Consider the following 17,073-nt stretch of genomic DNA (forward strand, 5'->3'; position numbering starts at 1 on the left):
CAGACTTTGTTCTAGTCCTAACCTTCAACAACTTCACAAGGATTGACTAGGGAAAGAAGTGTCCTGATCATAGCATAAATAACACTGCCGGTCTTACTGGAGAGTTTGATCCATATTGCACACCCAGATGCAGCGCACAGTTCTTGGCTGTAGTAGATTTAGCATTTAAGTAACTCCAAAGAGGTGGAGTATTTTGCTAAAGACTGAGAACATTTTACTTATTGTGTACATGTCTACACAGATGCATTCAGCATCTGGGAATTTCCCATCATCAGTGGATTTGTCTGCTGTTCCATATATACTGCTGATGGTTTCTTTCCTAAGTAACTATTGGTACTCAAATGGACAAAAGTAACGTCAGAGAACAAAACTCAAAGGAATTACAAACCTCAATCAGCGTGATGTAACCAAGCACATTTTAATTGTCTTAGATATCATATTTAAACTTTTATAATAGCAAATTGTTAATGTCTGTGTTTTGTTACTATACAAGTGCCTACAACTGGCTCATGATTGTGTCTACTTAAAGAGTTCTTTGAAACATCACTGTATCAGCATATTTCAGTAGTTGCCATTTAATGAAATTATGTCAAGTATAGAGCCTGAAAATTTATTAGGCTTGAATGTATGTGCTTAGAGCCATCTTGTGGTCCAGAACTACACTGTTACTTCTATAATCAGCAGCTCAGCGAACTTTGGTTAAGTCTAAATAATTAAATTCATGTATATAACAAGTCAATATGTATTATCTAAGAGCCAATTGATGTGCAACAGTGTTAGCTTTAGTACTTAATATACTGCGTATATTGTTGTGGGGTTACAGTTGTGAAAGTATTCATGTTCCCATAATAAACCTGTGATAAATTCAAGCCTAAATTTACGATAATTAGTATTCTTGTTTAGTATTTAATAGGTGACTATGACTTAAAGCAGGCATCTACTATCTATAATCCTAAGTAACACTTCATGCCAAGAATGGCCTTATTGCATTCAGTGTTGTGTAATTACTTTTCTCCTTTTCTTTTGCTTGTCAATGTAGTAGAAACTTGCCACCACTTGCCACATTTCAAATTACTCTTGACCCAAAAGGGAACATAACGAAGTGGGACAATCAAATATACGAGGTAAATGGAAGAACAAGCACAAACAACATGAGCAGTGCAAAACAAAACCACCACTTGTATTGGACAGAAGTTGCAAAGCAAACACTCAAGTTCAAATATGGCCTAATGGTTTAGTACTCAGGAACACTAATGGACCATTTGTTCATGTTTCACATGGATTTTTTGAAACTACTAGCCATTTCATCTGGATTTTGTGTAATAAGGCAGAATATTGAAGCTACTCAGCATGATTTTGTTCTAACCCAATCCTATTAGAAATAGCCCTGGGAGCAGCAAAATTGGATGAGAGAGTTTATTAATATGGATTCAGATTAGACTCCGCTTTAAGCATGCCATGTGTTGCATAGCCTTAGGAATTGGATTCTGTAGTGGCACACTTGAGTGCATAGGGATCTGCATTCCCAGCACCGTACGAACAGTGTGTTCTGGTGGCTGTGTTCACTGCAGTGGTACCAGAGAGCTTCAAGAACAATGTGCCAGGGGTTTCCCAGCAGGAATCTCGTTTTATTGCTGTTTTGTGGACTACCTCAGCCACCAATCATGTCAGTTATACGTAGGAGGAGAAACAGGTTTTTCTGCTGGAAGAGAATGAAACCATTTTCTAAATTGTAGCTGTGAGCTACTGCAAAAGAAATTTCTAAACCTGGGACTAGGAAACAGCACCAGGGACTTCCTTCCTCTTTAAATTCCTTGATGTTGTGAAATTGGATGTATTCACCCACGTTGCAGCAAAAGGAGCAATTTACTTTATCCTCACATCAACGTCTTACTGTACTGGTTGCTGAGCGGTCCAGTCAATAGCTGCAGAAGTAGAAGCAGCGCTCTAATTCCATGGCTAATCAGGACACATGAATGATGCTTTGTCGGACACATAACACAGGTCAGAGGAGAGCAGAAACATCCTGATTTAAGACCAGCTCCCATGAATAGCACTGAAGGCAGAGTTAAATTAGATTTGAACACTTCATGTACTTGTGATCACGGTGACAAAACTTTGTTTCCCAACTTGAACCCTGGAATTCATGCTTCATCACACTTAGTCATAATTTCTGTGCTTATTTAAATAAAGAAGTTATTGCTGTCTGGCCTAACATGATATAGATTTCTGCCAAATGAAGATACGAGGTTTAATTTGTATCTTTTCCAATCTATAGTAAAAAGTACATTTTGCTAGTAGTCAGGAAGAGGAAGGATAGGGCAAGTGTCAAGGACTGTTACCTTTTAGATGCCTAGAAAATGTATTCCTAACTTCACTGTTTTCTGCAAGGTAGGCTGAGAAAGCTTCTTTTCACCTAAGCTGTACTATGACAGTCGCAGTACTGTCCTTCACTTACTTTCTCATCTATGTCATCTATACTTAAAAAATCATCAGCTCTGCAGGCTAAGGAGCGAATTGGGCATGTACATGTGTGTTACTGCTAATATTGCACGTCTCGCTGCAGTTCCTCAAAGTAAAGATTGATAATTGGTTAAACACAGTGGCTGAAGCCCAGCTTACGACATAAAGCAGCCTGTGTTCCAAGCAAGTTTGATCAACAGCCATTAACGTTGACTACCAGGGAAAGTATCCACCATTTATGTAATAATCCTATGGTTATAGTGGAAGATTACCCTCTCATGGCAGGGGGTTGGAACTGGATGAGCTTTAAGGTCCCTTCCAACCCAAACCATTCTGTGATTCTATGATTCTAAGTGATAAGCAGATGATTTAAATTAGCTCCAGCAAGCTTGGTGCCATCCCAAGCTACAGCAATGTGGATGCTGGCCACTCTATGTACTTAAGCAATATTTAGCTTTCATTTATGAGGCAACTGTGTCTCCTCTTAGACGACACAATAAGAAATTATCTTGCTGGGAACTTTTCCCTGTGACAGCCAAAGGCAAATATTAAATAGTATTTGACTTCGAAAACATATGATGAAATTTTTTGCATTGATTTGTAATGATCAGTTCATACCTCTTTTACTTTCTACAATTGCAGACAGATTTTAATCCACTAGTTTTAAAGAATAAGCTTTTATACTGTTTGATGGTAGAAAGCAAGCTGTTAACATTACATTATACCAATACTGCTGTGTGTAAATATTGAACTGCAGAACTATTACTGGCAGGAGGATCTCTTTCTGCTGTGCAAGTACCCACAAAAGGATCCTATTGTAGATTCAACCACAAATCACATGGTTTTGAAAAGGATATGCATTTGAGCTAAATGAAACTGTGGGATTCCTACAAACTTCCATACCCATTGAAATAAGTTCTGTGTATTTATCATAATCAGTGTTGTACAGCAGGAGTAATAATGACTAGCTACGTATTGTGGGTTTTAGGAAACAACCTAATATTACTCTGAATCTTTAGTCTGTGAACAAAAAAGAACAGAGCATCTTTGTTAGCAACACAGCCCTCTAATACAACAGGTTTTCTGTTAAGGTTTCCAAGGCTTTTAGTGGAAGTCTTGACATGTTCTGTGCTCTGATTTGTTCTAGAGGGAGCATTTAACTTCATTGGAAATGGGTACAAGAAAGCAGTAGGTACTTACTGGAGTTAAGTTAGAGGTTCTTCCACCAGGCTGGCACTTTAAAATTGCAAAGACACACATTAGCTAAAATGCTTTAAAATCTTTCAGAGTGCATTTAACAAAGCACACTGGAAAATTCCGGTGTAAGCAATAAACTCTTCCTTTTCCTTCCATTAGGCTGACTTCACTGATTATTCTGAAAGATAGTTTCTTTCCTTTTCCTACTGAACATTTATTTAAGAGTAGAATAAAATAGAATTGTTACCTCTAGAGAAAGAGATGAAAAAACAATGTCTTAAAGTGTCTATTTATACAATTTTTACTTGAATAATTCAAATCTCTTGTCCCCAGATTTGTTAATGGTAACATATGAATGTGGTAAGTAACTACTTATGCTAGATTTGTGTTGAATATGGCAACACAGAACGAATACATCAGACTGCTTTCTAATCATTAAAATTCTGTACAGAATTTCCTTTTCTCGGGATTCTCAATCTTCTCATTTTGTCTTCAGATCTTGTAATTCTCTTACTAGTTGAAAATTAGAACTCATATCACCTTGTCTGGTATTTTGCTAGTAAAAAATACAGTCATTTCTGAGTACTGGACATGAAATAACCATTATTTTTATGTACCAAATAGAAGGCTAACTGTAGTAATAATAATGGAAAAAATGCATTTTTTATTTCTTTTTTAGGTGATTCCAAAACCCCATTTTGCCCAACATTCCTGAAATTTGGACACAGTTTTTTTGGATACTGGCATTCCATCCAAGTTTCCTACCCTTGGGTGGAAATCAATTCTTGGAGCCAAATGAGTTCACTTACGCTTACTTTTCAGTCATCTGTGATTTTCTGATGCTCGTTTTCCATGTTTCCTCTGATTCTTCCCTTTTCTTCTTCTTCCCCAATCTTTTTAGTTTCTTTTCCTCCTCTGAAGTGACACCTTTTCCCAGCCCCATTTTCTTGCTCCAGATAATCCAAACATATTCACTGGACTGCAGTACAGGTCTTGATGGAGAAAGCGGATAAGTTACCAGCTGCTGTTTTAATGCTGGAACCAACATACTTAAGAACTGGAACTGAGAGAAGTTTAGGTCTATAGTGGTACAAAAATATCCAAGCCTTCTTACATCAATGTAATGCAAAAATAACCTCAACTTCTGAAGTGACTATGACTTGCCCTCCTTTGTAACTTTCTGCAAGTGTAAAGAGCAGTTGAAAGGGTAAGTCTTTAATTCCTGCTGGAGGCAGGGAAAAAGGAAGTTCTTTAGATTTACAGTAGCAAAGGGTTTAGCAGTGTAGTGGAGAAAGCTGCTTTTAACAAGGAGTTCAGGTTGTGGTTTTGTTTCAACACTGTTTTCAGTCCACAGATTTGGGCTGAAAATTCCCATCACTTCTTTCAGGACTGGGTCCTATTGATCCTACTCCAGAAAACATTGTTTGGGTTTATTATTTCCTTGCTTTTAAAGGAAGTACCTGGATATACCATGAAGTTAATATTTCATGGTTTATTTGATGTGGTGCAAGGGTATAGACACTTATTTTTAATGAGAAGACATTAGCTGCAGTTTGACAAGCTATTCATTGGCAAAGCACTGAATCTTCAGTGGTCTCTGAAGCGCGGGCAATGTCCCCACTTGTGCTTTATTGTGATGTGGTGTCTGTAAAGAAAGAGGCTAAACACACACACACACACACACACACACACAGAGCTTTCACAACTAGTTCCACTTCATTCATTCACGCATGGTAATATATAGCATACAGATATGGGTCTGAGCCATGAAGCCAAACAGCAACTACATCAGTCCCAGTGACTGTTTTCAGTCACTATGAATTCCATTCTATAAACAACCACTTCCAAGGCTGCTTCCCAGCCCAAACTTGCACCCAAATACTCCCTGGCTTACTCAAGACCCAGGTGCTATCAGCAATTCTTCTTTAACTATCCACATAGCAGGAACAGGATGGCTTGCAGTTCCCACATTGTGATAGTCTGATTAGTGACTTCTTTTGAGAAGGGCATTGGTGTATCAAATATTACAGAACAAATACAACCACTTATAGGTAGAAAAGACATGTATTACTCTACTTGTCATGGAGAATGTTTCTATTCCTACAAAAATCTTGATCATTATGTGTTTCTGAGGAGACTTTCTATACCAGCTTCAATTAATGTCATTGATAAAGTGGTATTAAAGACAAATACCTCAAATCTTAGCTACGGGTGTGAACAGCATTAAAATGTGTAATCGCCACCTCACCTGGAGACCTCATTTGGAGTTTTGAGACCTCACCTGGAGTATTGTGTGCAGTTCTGGTGTCCTCAACATAAAAAGGACATGGAACTGTTGGAACAAGTCCAGAGGAGGTCACGAGGATGATCAGGGGACTGGAGCACCTCCTGTATGAAGACAGGCTGAGAAAGTTGGGGCTGTTCAGCCTGGAGAAGAGAAGGCTGCGTGGAGACCTCAGAGCAGCCTTCCAGTATCTGAAGGGGGCCTATAGGGATGCTGGGGATGGACTCTTCATTAGGGACTGTAGTGATAGGACAAGGGGCAATGGGTTAAAACTTAACTAGGGGAAGTTTAAATTGGATATAAGGAAGAAGTTCTTTCCTGTGAGGGTAGTGAGGCACTGAAATGGGTTGCCCAGGGAGGTTGTGAATGCTCCATCGCTGGCAGTGTTCAAGGCCAGGTTGGAGAGAGCCTTGGGTGTCATGGTTTAGTGTGAGGTGTCCCTGCCCATGGCAGGGGGGTTGGAACTGGATGATCTTAAGATCCTTTCCAACCCTAACTATTCTATGATTCTATGATTTTTTCATCTGCAAGTACTTGAAGGTCATGAACACAGGATATTTGCTCGTGATTTTCCTTTCAGTGAATGAGAGCACAATAGTTTTCGGCAGCTCTATGAGCTTTATAAGCTTGGCAGAAGGATAAATTTACAACTTTGTTTTACCAGGGATAATTTGAGGGGAAAGTGCTGTGCTGAAGCACTTAGTCTTTGAAAAACTGAAACTGTGCTGCCTGCTCTCTAGGCAGACGCTGCAGTAACAGTAATCCAAGTTAGCCCAGTTTCAATCTGTATCCAAAGCCCTTTGAAAAAGTCACACAGAGCAGGAAAGAAAGGAAGTGTACACTGCTTCCAGCTCTAAAGGCATCATTCTTCCTTTTGTCCTCCAACAGTAGGTCACAAGACAGGCACAAGTCTTTGCATCAGACACACGATGGAAAAGAGTCCACAGCATAAATTTCTGCAAGGCAGAAATCCATGTTTCTTAATTGTGGCACAGAGTTGCAGTTCTTTGGAATTTTCCACATCTTTGAAGCTCTTCACAAAATCAGAGCAATGCTAAATTCTTGTAAAGAGAATAGAAAAGTGAGGTTAAAGCTTCATGAATTTTTTCTTCTTGCCAATAAACCCAACATGGCAACTTATTTTGTATCCAGAGACAGAAAATAAGGCTCTGAGAACATATGAGCAGCCAGTCTGGGTGTTTCAAGTGCCTGATTCACTCTCTGAAATGTAAAGTGCCTTGAATAAAGAAATAAAAAGAAATAGAGGCATCAAAAATCAGGCATTTCTGTAAAAAAATGTAGCTCTGTACAGATGATAACGATACATGTAGATCAAAATGAGAGTGAGAAAGAAAAAAGGCTCAAGTTCAGCTCCTGAGATGTAATCGTATGTTGCCATTATCCTTTGCAATTTTAATTGAGTCGTCCAGCTCTCTTTTACAAAGCAACTTCCACAACAATCTGAAACTTTTGATGTTCAAGGGATCAGACGGAAACAAAACCACAGTCCCGTGCACGGTGGGTACCTGCTTTACACCATCACTGTGCAGTGTTTCTATTAACGTCTTAAAATTTAGCACACTCTGCTCAAAATTGAGTTTGTTTCAAAACAGCTCCAAGCTGAGAGAACAAAAAAACCCAACCCAAAACCATTTAAGGCTCTTTCTTTCTTTGAAGAGATATCAATTCCAAAAGCACAAAAAGCCATCACAGTCTAAATCGAGATGAAGCTGTCAATTCCTAACTAAAGCACCATAGCCTCTGGAGTTCTTAGTCTTGTAATAAATACTTGTAATCCATAAAAGAATTGGATTAAATATGCATTAAATATGCAATTCTTAAATATGTAATTATTAAATAACATGCTTTACGTGATATTAGAGAATGTATCATATATTCTGCATATATACTTATTATGAAAGTAATAGCTCAGATTTTTGAATGAATCAAACCTTGTCATGCCATATGGGAAAGCTATCTATTAATTCATTTGCTGTTATTTACTGCATCATTTTAAATCTATTTCCTGCAATATATATGTAATAAAATATCTGCCACAATGAACACTGCGATGCCTGCTCCTAAAAGCTTGCATTTTGACTTGACATTATTAGGACAAACACAGCAATGACAGTCAGTGTTATTGGAACTTATGATTAAAATCCTGGGTACTTCATTCTCTCTCATAAGTCCCAAACATCTCTATCAAAACTGGAAAATGCTGGGTTCAGATTCAATGAATTTCTTCCTTGAAAGGATTGAATTTCTGGGAAATCTATTTTTATTTTTCCTGCAAGGCCAAACAGCAGAAACATTTTGATTCTCAGGAAAAAATAAAGGAAGAAAAAAGTTATTATTTTCCTCAGAGGCATAGAGTGCCTGATCAGCTTTATTGAAACGGTGATTGCTCTATAACTACCAGCTTCTTACCAAGTTGGCAGATCTGGGCAAACACGTGGAGAGCAGAGCTAGCTTTGCTGTTTGCACAGCAAATGAGCTCACACCTAATGAAAAGGGGATTGCAGTGAAACATTCAGCTCTCCTTTCCTTTTTCAACATCCCCAGCCCTTGTTTCTGTAGTAAGTTGACCTTGTGTGCCAATAGCAAAGCAGATGGGAGGCTGCCCCTGCAACAAGCAGATTTGAAGTCATAGCATAGTGCTAAAAACACTGAAGGCTGTCATCAAAGGAGCAGAATAATGTCCCACAGAGCAAGGAAGTTGCACAAGCCACATTTTACCTTAGCAAGACTGCAGCTAAATGTAGGGATCACTTCAGAAACGAAAGGGGCATGGGAACTTTAGGGGATGCTAAAATGATTTTATATTTCCTATAACATTTCTTAAGCAAAAAAAGAGAAGTTCAAAAACTCCTAAAGTATTTATTTCTGGATTGGTCAGAACTGGAAAGAATTAGCACTAAGGTGCTGAGCTTTCAGATGTGATTACATCAGTGGAGCCTCTGAAAAAGAAAACTAAGTTATGCAGTAAACAAAGGGGATCCCAGCAGAGCAAAATCTTACTGTAGCATCTGTGTTTACCTTTTAGGTGCTCTGGAGTTCTTTTCATGAGGAATGCCTGGGGGAATGTTTTGAAAACAGGGCAGTATCCTAACCCCTACTAGTATGCGTTGCATATGTATGTATGTTAACACGTAGCACAGCCTATTAGGAATGGGGTTGTACCATGAAATGCTGATGAGCATTTGGTGTCTGTTATGTATATTTAGGAGGTTTTTCCAGACTGTCTCTAGGCTGGTGTCCTGAACTGAATGCCTCTGAGGACAAATTCATTAGATGTGTTTATATTAAAGAACTCATTAGATGAGTTTCCACTTTCCAGATTAGATGGATCTTCCTCATTAGTGTCATCCAAACAAAACTCAGTTTCTGTGCCCTGAGACACAAAGGCATTAACCACAATGTAATAAATGGAAATGATCTGGAGATTCTCTCAAAGAGCACGCTCCTGGTGCTAATAATAAAGACTCAACTTCAGACACCAATAATGAGACCAGTAAATGCTTATGTATCAATTCAGGCTTTCAGTTTCCCAAACTTCAGAAATGATTCATCACTCCACTGGAGTTTCTAGGAGGTGATTCACTGGAGCTGGCTTGGATACATTTCAGACCCTTTTGCTATGACACAATCTTTTGCTGAGTCCATCCAGTCTGCCACAAAAACCATGCAAGGTACAAGAGAGGGATATCACAGACAGTCCAACGGAGCTGTTCATAGTCACCAGGCTAATAGCTACCATTCATTCTACTTCCCTGAATCCCTATTCCTGCATTTATCTATGGATAAATGGACCAAATGAGAGTGTGAATGTTAAAATAGATGTCTGAGACAACTGGAGAGACTACTTGAAGACTGTATAAAAGAAATATTTCTCCTCATTTACATTTGTGCATCCTATGTTCTGCTTTTATAGTGGTTCAGTTCTGAAAGGAGGTGAAGAAGAGCCTATAAATAGACCAGGAAAAGGCAAATAAGTTCCAGTGTTATATCTGAGATAATTCCTATTTTCCATCTCACTTTATGCAGACAACCTGGTTAGTGTGTAGCCTTGTAACTGCACCAAAAGCTGAGCTAAATAACAAAAAAAGGAAGAAGTTCATAAGGATTTATTTAGATATCCTGTTGATCAATGTGTTGGTCAATTCTACTTAGAATTTAGAACCTACAGATGAGCAGGACCTATACAATCTAAGAAAAGGAAAAGACACCCAGGTCTATTGAACAAAATACCTCTGCCTGATAGAAACTTCTGTAGCATAAACTGGCAAGAATTCATTGGTTGAGAAGGAACCAACCTGGAAGATCCTGCAGCGCATTACTGTCAAATCAGCTGTAAACCATCAGTTCTGGAATCCAGCAGGGAAGCAAATACACCATGTGCAACTGTTTACATGGACCAACACAAAAGCTTAGTTAGGAACAGAACACAACACAAATCTCTAAGCACAGACACATAACTAAATAAGGGCCTCATCTCCTATCTACTTTTGTGTCTTCAATTGACAGCATCCAGGCCCAAACTGGTCTCACAAGAAGGGTGTAAGATCACAAAGAGACAACAAATGCAATTTAGAAGTGGCTTGCAACAGAAAACTACTATTTTTTTAATATAATCTAGTAATTAATAAAACAAAATAATCTCAGGTGTCTTTGGTTTGTGATGGTCAGAGACCTGTGGGGAATGAAATATGCAGCAACCACTAAAAATATCTCTTTAGCGAAAGAGAAAACGCATTTGATTACAGAGAGGTTAAAGTGAAAGGTCAGAAATGTCTTAGGAGACAAATGGGAATCTCTCTGAGAGGCTTAACTAAAGTCCTGGGATTCAGAGCATAAATCCCTGAAATAGGATTGGAACTAATGGTGCTCTAATGAGTTATGATGCCAATTATTAATGACATCTTCTACTCCGTATGGTGGCTGCAAGCAACATGTGGGGTTTTAAAATTACCTTGATTTTTTCCACACAGGAAAAATACATCCTTATTACTTCTTTTTATGAGATCCCCCTCTGGTACCTTATGCTTAATCATCAGCGTGATCTAAAACATCAGTCACTGCTACGAAAAGGGGCGCAAACAAGCCCTGTTACTCAGCTGATTTGTACCTAGTGTGGCTGCAAGACTAAACTTGGCAATGTCTCTTTCTTGTGATAATAGAAGCTATAGATTATAGTAAACACAGTTTTAGTATCGACTCTGTGCATCTTGCTTCAGGGCTGTCGGAGTAAAGCCTCTTGCCTGTACTCATAACTTACTTCCTGAGGCCACTCAGGTCTGTGTCAGTGAATGGTTTCTTAAAATGTTACTGTTTTAAAAAAGGCCTTTAACTTTTCAAATAAGAACATATTATTTAAAACCCCTGATGAATGCTTTCATTTCGTGTTCATAGGACTCGGTGAGAACACAAGGAAGGAGTTTCGTAGGCGTCTTTCTCCGTAGTGTTTCTAACGTTTAGCATGTTTGAAAATTCACCAGTAAATAAAGCAACCTACCTCAAATGCTTTAGCAGTTACTGAATTGTTTCGTTTCCTCTCCTCCTGCACAAACCCACACGTATTTTAATGGTCTTTGTGGAAAAGCCAGCAGATATGTAACAGAAAATGATGTTCTTTTTGTGCTATTTCACAAGGTGAATTTCACAGGAAATTCTGTGGAGACTCATCCCTTGGTATCCCTTGGTACTTTATAAATAATCTTTGTATGTACCTATTCCATTTCTACGATACACAAGTCCAGAGTAAAACCAATCCTAAGTTCTCATTCAGCTTTTGGCATTTCCATACTGTGTTAGATTGGGGCTTTCACAGCATCCAATAAGCCAATAAATATAACATGAACGTATGTGATATATTCTATTGTTAGCATTATCAATCATATTACAAACAGATTTTAGAGAATAAAATCAAACCGGTGTTGTTGTCTTATATGGTGTTAATATGATAAGAAACAATCTGTTGACCTTTCTAGGAATCTGGCTCCTAAAAATCACCTAGCTCTGAATGTTTACCCAAGAATCTGAATTCAACATGGTACAGATACCGTGCCGCTTCGATTTGTCATCTCACAGGTTGTGTAATTTAAGCTACTTATTTACACTCCCTTTGTAGTCAACATAGAGAAAGTCGTATCTTCAGAGAGGAGGTTATCTTGTCTATTTTTGGTCCAGATTTGATAGTAGGATTAATTTCTTTTTGAGGTACCTGTATCTGGTGATACAGTTGCGTATAATGCTCTTCAGGAATATTAAAATAAAGGCAGATGAACAGAAGCTAATTAAAATATTTTAAGACTTTCGTTCTCACAGGGGTTAAATTGTTTTCTAATGTAATTTTTTGTGATTTCACATTTGCTTCAAGCCAATGTGACAGCACTTGTTAGTCAAGCTTAAAAATAATATCACTAAGAACAACACTTAAAAATATGTGTGGATTTTATTCAATGAAGACATCTAAACCATAAGATCATTAAACTCTAATCACCTATTTACATGTACGAGCTATTATATGCTACCAAGTCTCATGAGCTTGACACTAAGAGTGACAGAGCATTTGAAGAGTTATTTAAGCTGACTTATAACCTCTTGAGAGAGAATGCTATCAAGCCTAGAGACTTCTGCTTTATCACAGATTTCAGCAGATCCCAGACATTACTAGCTATAAGAACACAAATGCTAGTTCACAAGTCAACAGTAGTGGTCAAATGTTGCTGTAAAAGGAGGTTGAATCTTAAGATAGCTAAAATTCTCTTTGAGGATGGTGCTCTTTGACATCAACCAATCCCTCCTGTGGCAGGGGCAGAACTGCAGTTTTAAACCTTAGGCAATCACTGCTTCTCATAACTTGTTGCTAAGTTCACAGCCCCTGTTTCTCACCAGGACCCCCAGCTAGCTTCAAATGAAAGTAAACCTCTATTTTGGAGCTCTTTCTTTCAAGATCAGTACAACATAAATGTGCAGTGGAACCAGGCAGACTTATGCAACCAACCTCACTTTTATTACTCGTTTGGAACATGTTAAGATCATTTAAATCTGAAGGGGAAAAAAACAAATGCCTTTGCTTTTGACGCTACCCATCTCCTTGTCCCCTTCTCCAAAAGTTTCAAGTCCCCTTCTGTAGTTTTGAAAAGGTTTCCCTAGTTTCCTGACATATTAATTCTTACATTCTGAATGGCAGTCATGCTGTTTTCAGAGGTTCCGTTCTTGTCTGCCAAATGCTAAAAATATGTCTGGTCATCAGTGCATCCAAGGTAATCCTATTCATATGATGATGGACCTTGAAAAGCCCTTCATTCCAACCTGGCAGTGCCTACAAGTTCCCTTCAATTCTACTTTTCTAGAATAGAATTTTTTCCCTTAGTCCTGACGGCATCAAAGCAAATGGGTAAAATGAGCCAATGGAGCAACATTCAAAAAGATGAATGGGTAGAATGAACCATATCCATCTTTCACAAGAGTAATGCTGAAATTCACTACCCTGTCCCACAGCTACTAAAAATGATGCCACTGGTTTAAAAATAATGAAACTTTTAACATAGAAGCTTGGATCCTTTTTGTATTCACACCACAGGCATTCTTAGTTACAAGCAGAGGTTAGAGATTCTGCCCTGGAATGGAATAGTCCAGCATGGTGCATTGAGGGGGTAGGGAGGGATATGAACAAGGAAAGAGGAAAGAAAGTTATCTTGATACTGAAATATTAATTCTTGAGCCCTAATGCTCAATATTTGACTTCTGATTAAGCTAAAACCTTTTCTGGTGAAATAGGAGAGGGTCCCAAGCATATCCCTTCCCCTCCAATGGGGAGGACACCTGGGGCCAGCTCCAGGACAGCACAGCAGAGGGATGCCTCTTCCTACTGGGAGAGCTCCCAGACTCTGTTGGAGCCAGCCCCTGCTCCAGACAGCTGCTTGATGCTGAGACCGGGCTTGATCTATAGCTCCTGCTGCACTGCAGCAGCCCTCGCTGCACCCTGACAAACTGTGTTCACATAGTAAAAGCCAGCTTTGCTTACAAAAGACAAGAATATACTGTGTAAAAATGCAATTAAGGACATAGCTGTGAAGAAAAATCGTCACACTACACCTCTGACTAACTATTATCTCTCAGCTCTGATAAATCATTACAGAAACTGTGGTTAAAAAACTCTATACTATTCCCAGAATTACATACGGAACTGTCTAGAGGCTCCAAATGGCTTCTTCCTGAGAAGAAGCCACTTGCTCCTCACGTATTGGCTTCACCAGGAGCAGCTCAGGTCTGCAGGGTTGCAAAAATCAGTAATTTTCCATATGTGACCTGCTGTTTTGCTTATCCCTCCCTTGTCAGGGAGCAAGACTGTGTCAGAAAACATTGGGAGCCCATAAAAATTAATGCAAGTCACGAATTATTGAAGACAAATATTAATATCTACAGAATTAATAATACATGTTGAGGCAAAGACTCATTAGTTTTCAAACCTATTTTGTAACTTGACTCATTGCTCTTTGCATGTGAAATTATACTCGTACAATCTACATTACCATCAACTAAATAGTATTTTCCCAAATCTAAATGTTAACTCACTTTGTTTTGATACTTCAAATGAGCTCCATGGAAATCACTGTAGGAGGAGGCATTATTGTTCCTGGTGGACTAGAGATGGGTTTGGGACATTCCTAAAGTTTTAGACAGAGGGATGCCATCCAAAGGGACCTTGAGGGGTGGGTCTATGGGAACCTCATGAAGTTCCGTGAGGCCAGCTGCAAGGTGCTGCACCTGGGTTGGGGTAATTGCAAGCACAAATGCAGGTTGGGAAGAGACTGCATTGAAAGCAGCCCTGAGGAGAAGAATTTGGGAGTTTTGGGTGACAAGATCAACATGATCCATCAGTGTGCACTTGAACCCAGAACCCCCCCGTGTGCTGGGCTGCATCCCCAGAACGTGAGCAGCAGGTAGAGAGAAGGATTTCCCCCCTCAACTCTGCTCTGGGGAGACCATACACAGAGTACTGTGTTCAGCTCTGAACTGGATGAGCTTTAAGGTCCCTTCCAACCCAAACCATTCTATGATTCTATGATTTGAAAAACATTATATTTGGAAGGTAAAAAGCAATGGAAGATTAGCTATAATAGTCAATCTAAATTCTTTTTGGGTGTGCAGCAAATGCTATTGTGGTGATCCATACCTGAGGATAAAGAGAAGATAGAAAGAGGCAGGCACAGGATGTCAGGAGATTATAAGGCTGAGTGATAGTACATTTATTAATAGCGACATTAAAGCTTTTTGCTTTGTCATATTCAGCTCTAGAAGCATGAGTACGTGACAGCTTCCCAGGGCACTCTTTTTGGCTCTTCATGGAGATATAATCCTCTCATAAAAACTATCATCATTCTGGATTTAAACTTTTGGCAAGGATTCCAGGAAATAAATTTTGCTAAGTGACTAAATTATGTAGGTATTGAATCAGCAGATAAGAAAATGCAGTTTTAGAACTGTATGTGCTGGTAGAGCAGAGCAGGGAAGAAGTTGTCACGTACAAATATACACTTGTATTAGTCTTTTTCCTTCAAATGATGTTAGAGCCTCTATTTTCAAGAACTGAACTACATTTTGTAGTGTAGCTGTAGTTGTCTAGAAGACGACAAACAAACCATGGTCAAATTATTACATGAACATCAACCTAGAATGTGTGATTGTCACTTCTTAGAACAGCAGCCTGGTTACAGAAAAGGCAGAGGTGGTGCAAGGTATTTTTCATTTCGGATGTGAAACTTCTCAGGTACTTCAGGTTGGAACCTAACAGAGGCCAAATCTAGTTATGATGGGTGCTTCTGGAGTGTAGTAAACCAAAACCAGGAAAGAGTAGCTATATTTCCATCAATAATAGAAATTTAAACATTTTTATTTTAAGGAATTTAAAAAAAAAAACAACAACAACAAAACAAACACAGAGTTAAAGGAGTTTAATTTATTCTGTTTTAAAAGTGAAAATTCTCTTGAGAAGTCCAATTGAGGTTTTCCTGGCTGCATCAAAAGAAGCGTGACCAGCAGGTCGAAGGAGGTGATCCTGCCCCTCTACTCTGCTCTCATGAGACCTCACTTGGAGCATTGTGTGCAGTTCTGGTGTCCTCAACATAAAAAGGACATGGAACTGTTGGAACAAATCCAGAGGAGGCCACGAGGATGATCAGGGACTGGAGCACCTCCTGTATGAAGGCAGGCTGAGGAAGTTGGGGCTGTTCAGCCTGGAGAAAAGAAGGCTGCGTGGAGACCTCATAGCAGCCTTCCAGTGTCTGAAGGGGGCCTATAGGGATGCTGGGGAGGGACTCTTCATTAGGGACTGTAGTGACAGGACAAGGGGTAACGGGTTAAAACTTAAACAGGGGAAGTTTAGATTGGCTATAAGGAAGAAGTTCTTTCCTGTTACGGTGGTGAGGCACTGGAATGGGTTGCCCAGGGAGGTTGTGAATGCTCCATCCCTGGCAGTGTTCAAGGCCAGGTTGGAGAGAGCCTTGGTCAATATGGTTTAGTGTGAGGTGTCCCTGCCCATGGCAGGGGGATTGGAACTGGATGATCTTAAGGTCGTTTCCAACCCTAACTATTCTATGATTCTATGATTCTATGGCTGACAAGGCTTCTCAAGGACAGAGATTTAAGCAATACTTGCAACACAGGTTGTCAAAGTTAGGTTACATGGGACTTTGAGCAACCTGATCTAGTGAAAGAGATCCATGCTCAGAGCTGGGGACTGGATTAGATGATCTTTAAAGGTCTCTTCCAAATCAAATCATTCTATGGTTCTATGATTTTATGACTGGACTCAGTGCAATAAAATGTTTATTCTGCCTTTTGATGTCTAGATATTCTCATAAACTGTGACCACCACAGATCTGTGAAACACAAGTCCACTTTTCTAAAGTAATCAGCATGCAAAGCCTGTCCCAAAATTGTCTCAGAAGACAACAAGAAGCCAGTCTATGCCTCTCTGTTAGCAAAAGGAACCATTTCATCCTTCCTCTTGATCCTGCTTCCACATAATTACCTTTAAGTTTACCTACAGGGTAAATTCAGTCATTCCACTATTCAAATGAAAACGAACCATTTCATTTTTGGAGGTTACATTTTCGGTC

The 17,073-nt window shown here is 39.2% G+C and overlaps 1 long non-coding RNA gene across 1 annotated transcript in view; it reads right to left on the reverse strand.

The window, feature by feature from the left end:
• The window catches only part of LOC130603517 (uncharacterized), a 66,296-nt gene continuing 49,223 nt past the window's right edge, over positions 1–17,073 (reverse strand). The window contains exons 3-5 of the long non-coding RNA XR_008973199.1: positions 4,476–4,652; positions 1,895–2,056; positions 1–319 (exon numbers count right to left, since the gene is read on the reverse strand). This is a non-coding gene — a long non-coding RNA (uncharacterized LOC130603517). The remainder of the gene's footprint in view (positions 320–1,894; positions 2,057–4,475; positions 4,653–17,073) is intronic.

The sequence above is a fragment of the Pezoporus wallicus genome, unplaced genomic scaffold (genome assembly GCF_028554395.1).
Source record: "Pezoporus wallicus isolate ANWC-B61680 ecotype Strahan unplaced genomic scaffold, APGP_CSIRO_Pwel_v1 contig_8188, whole genome shotgun sequence".
NCBI classification, from domain to species: domain Eukaryota; kingdom Metazoa; phylum Chordata; class Aves; order Psittaciformes; family Psittacidae; genus Pezoporus; species Pezoporus wallicus.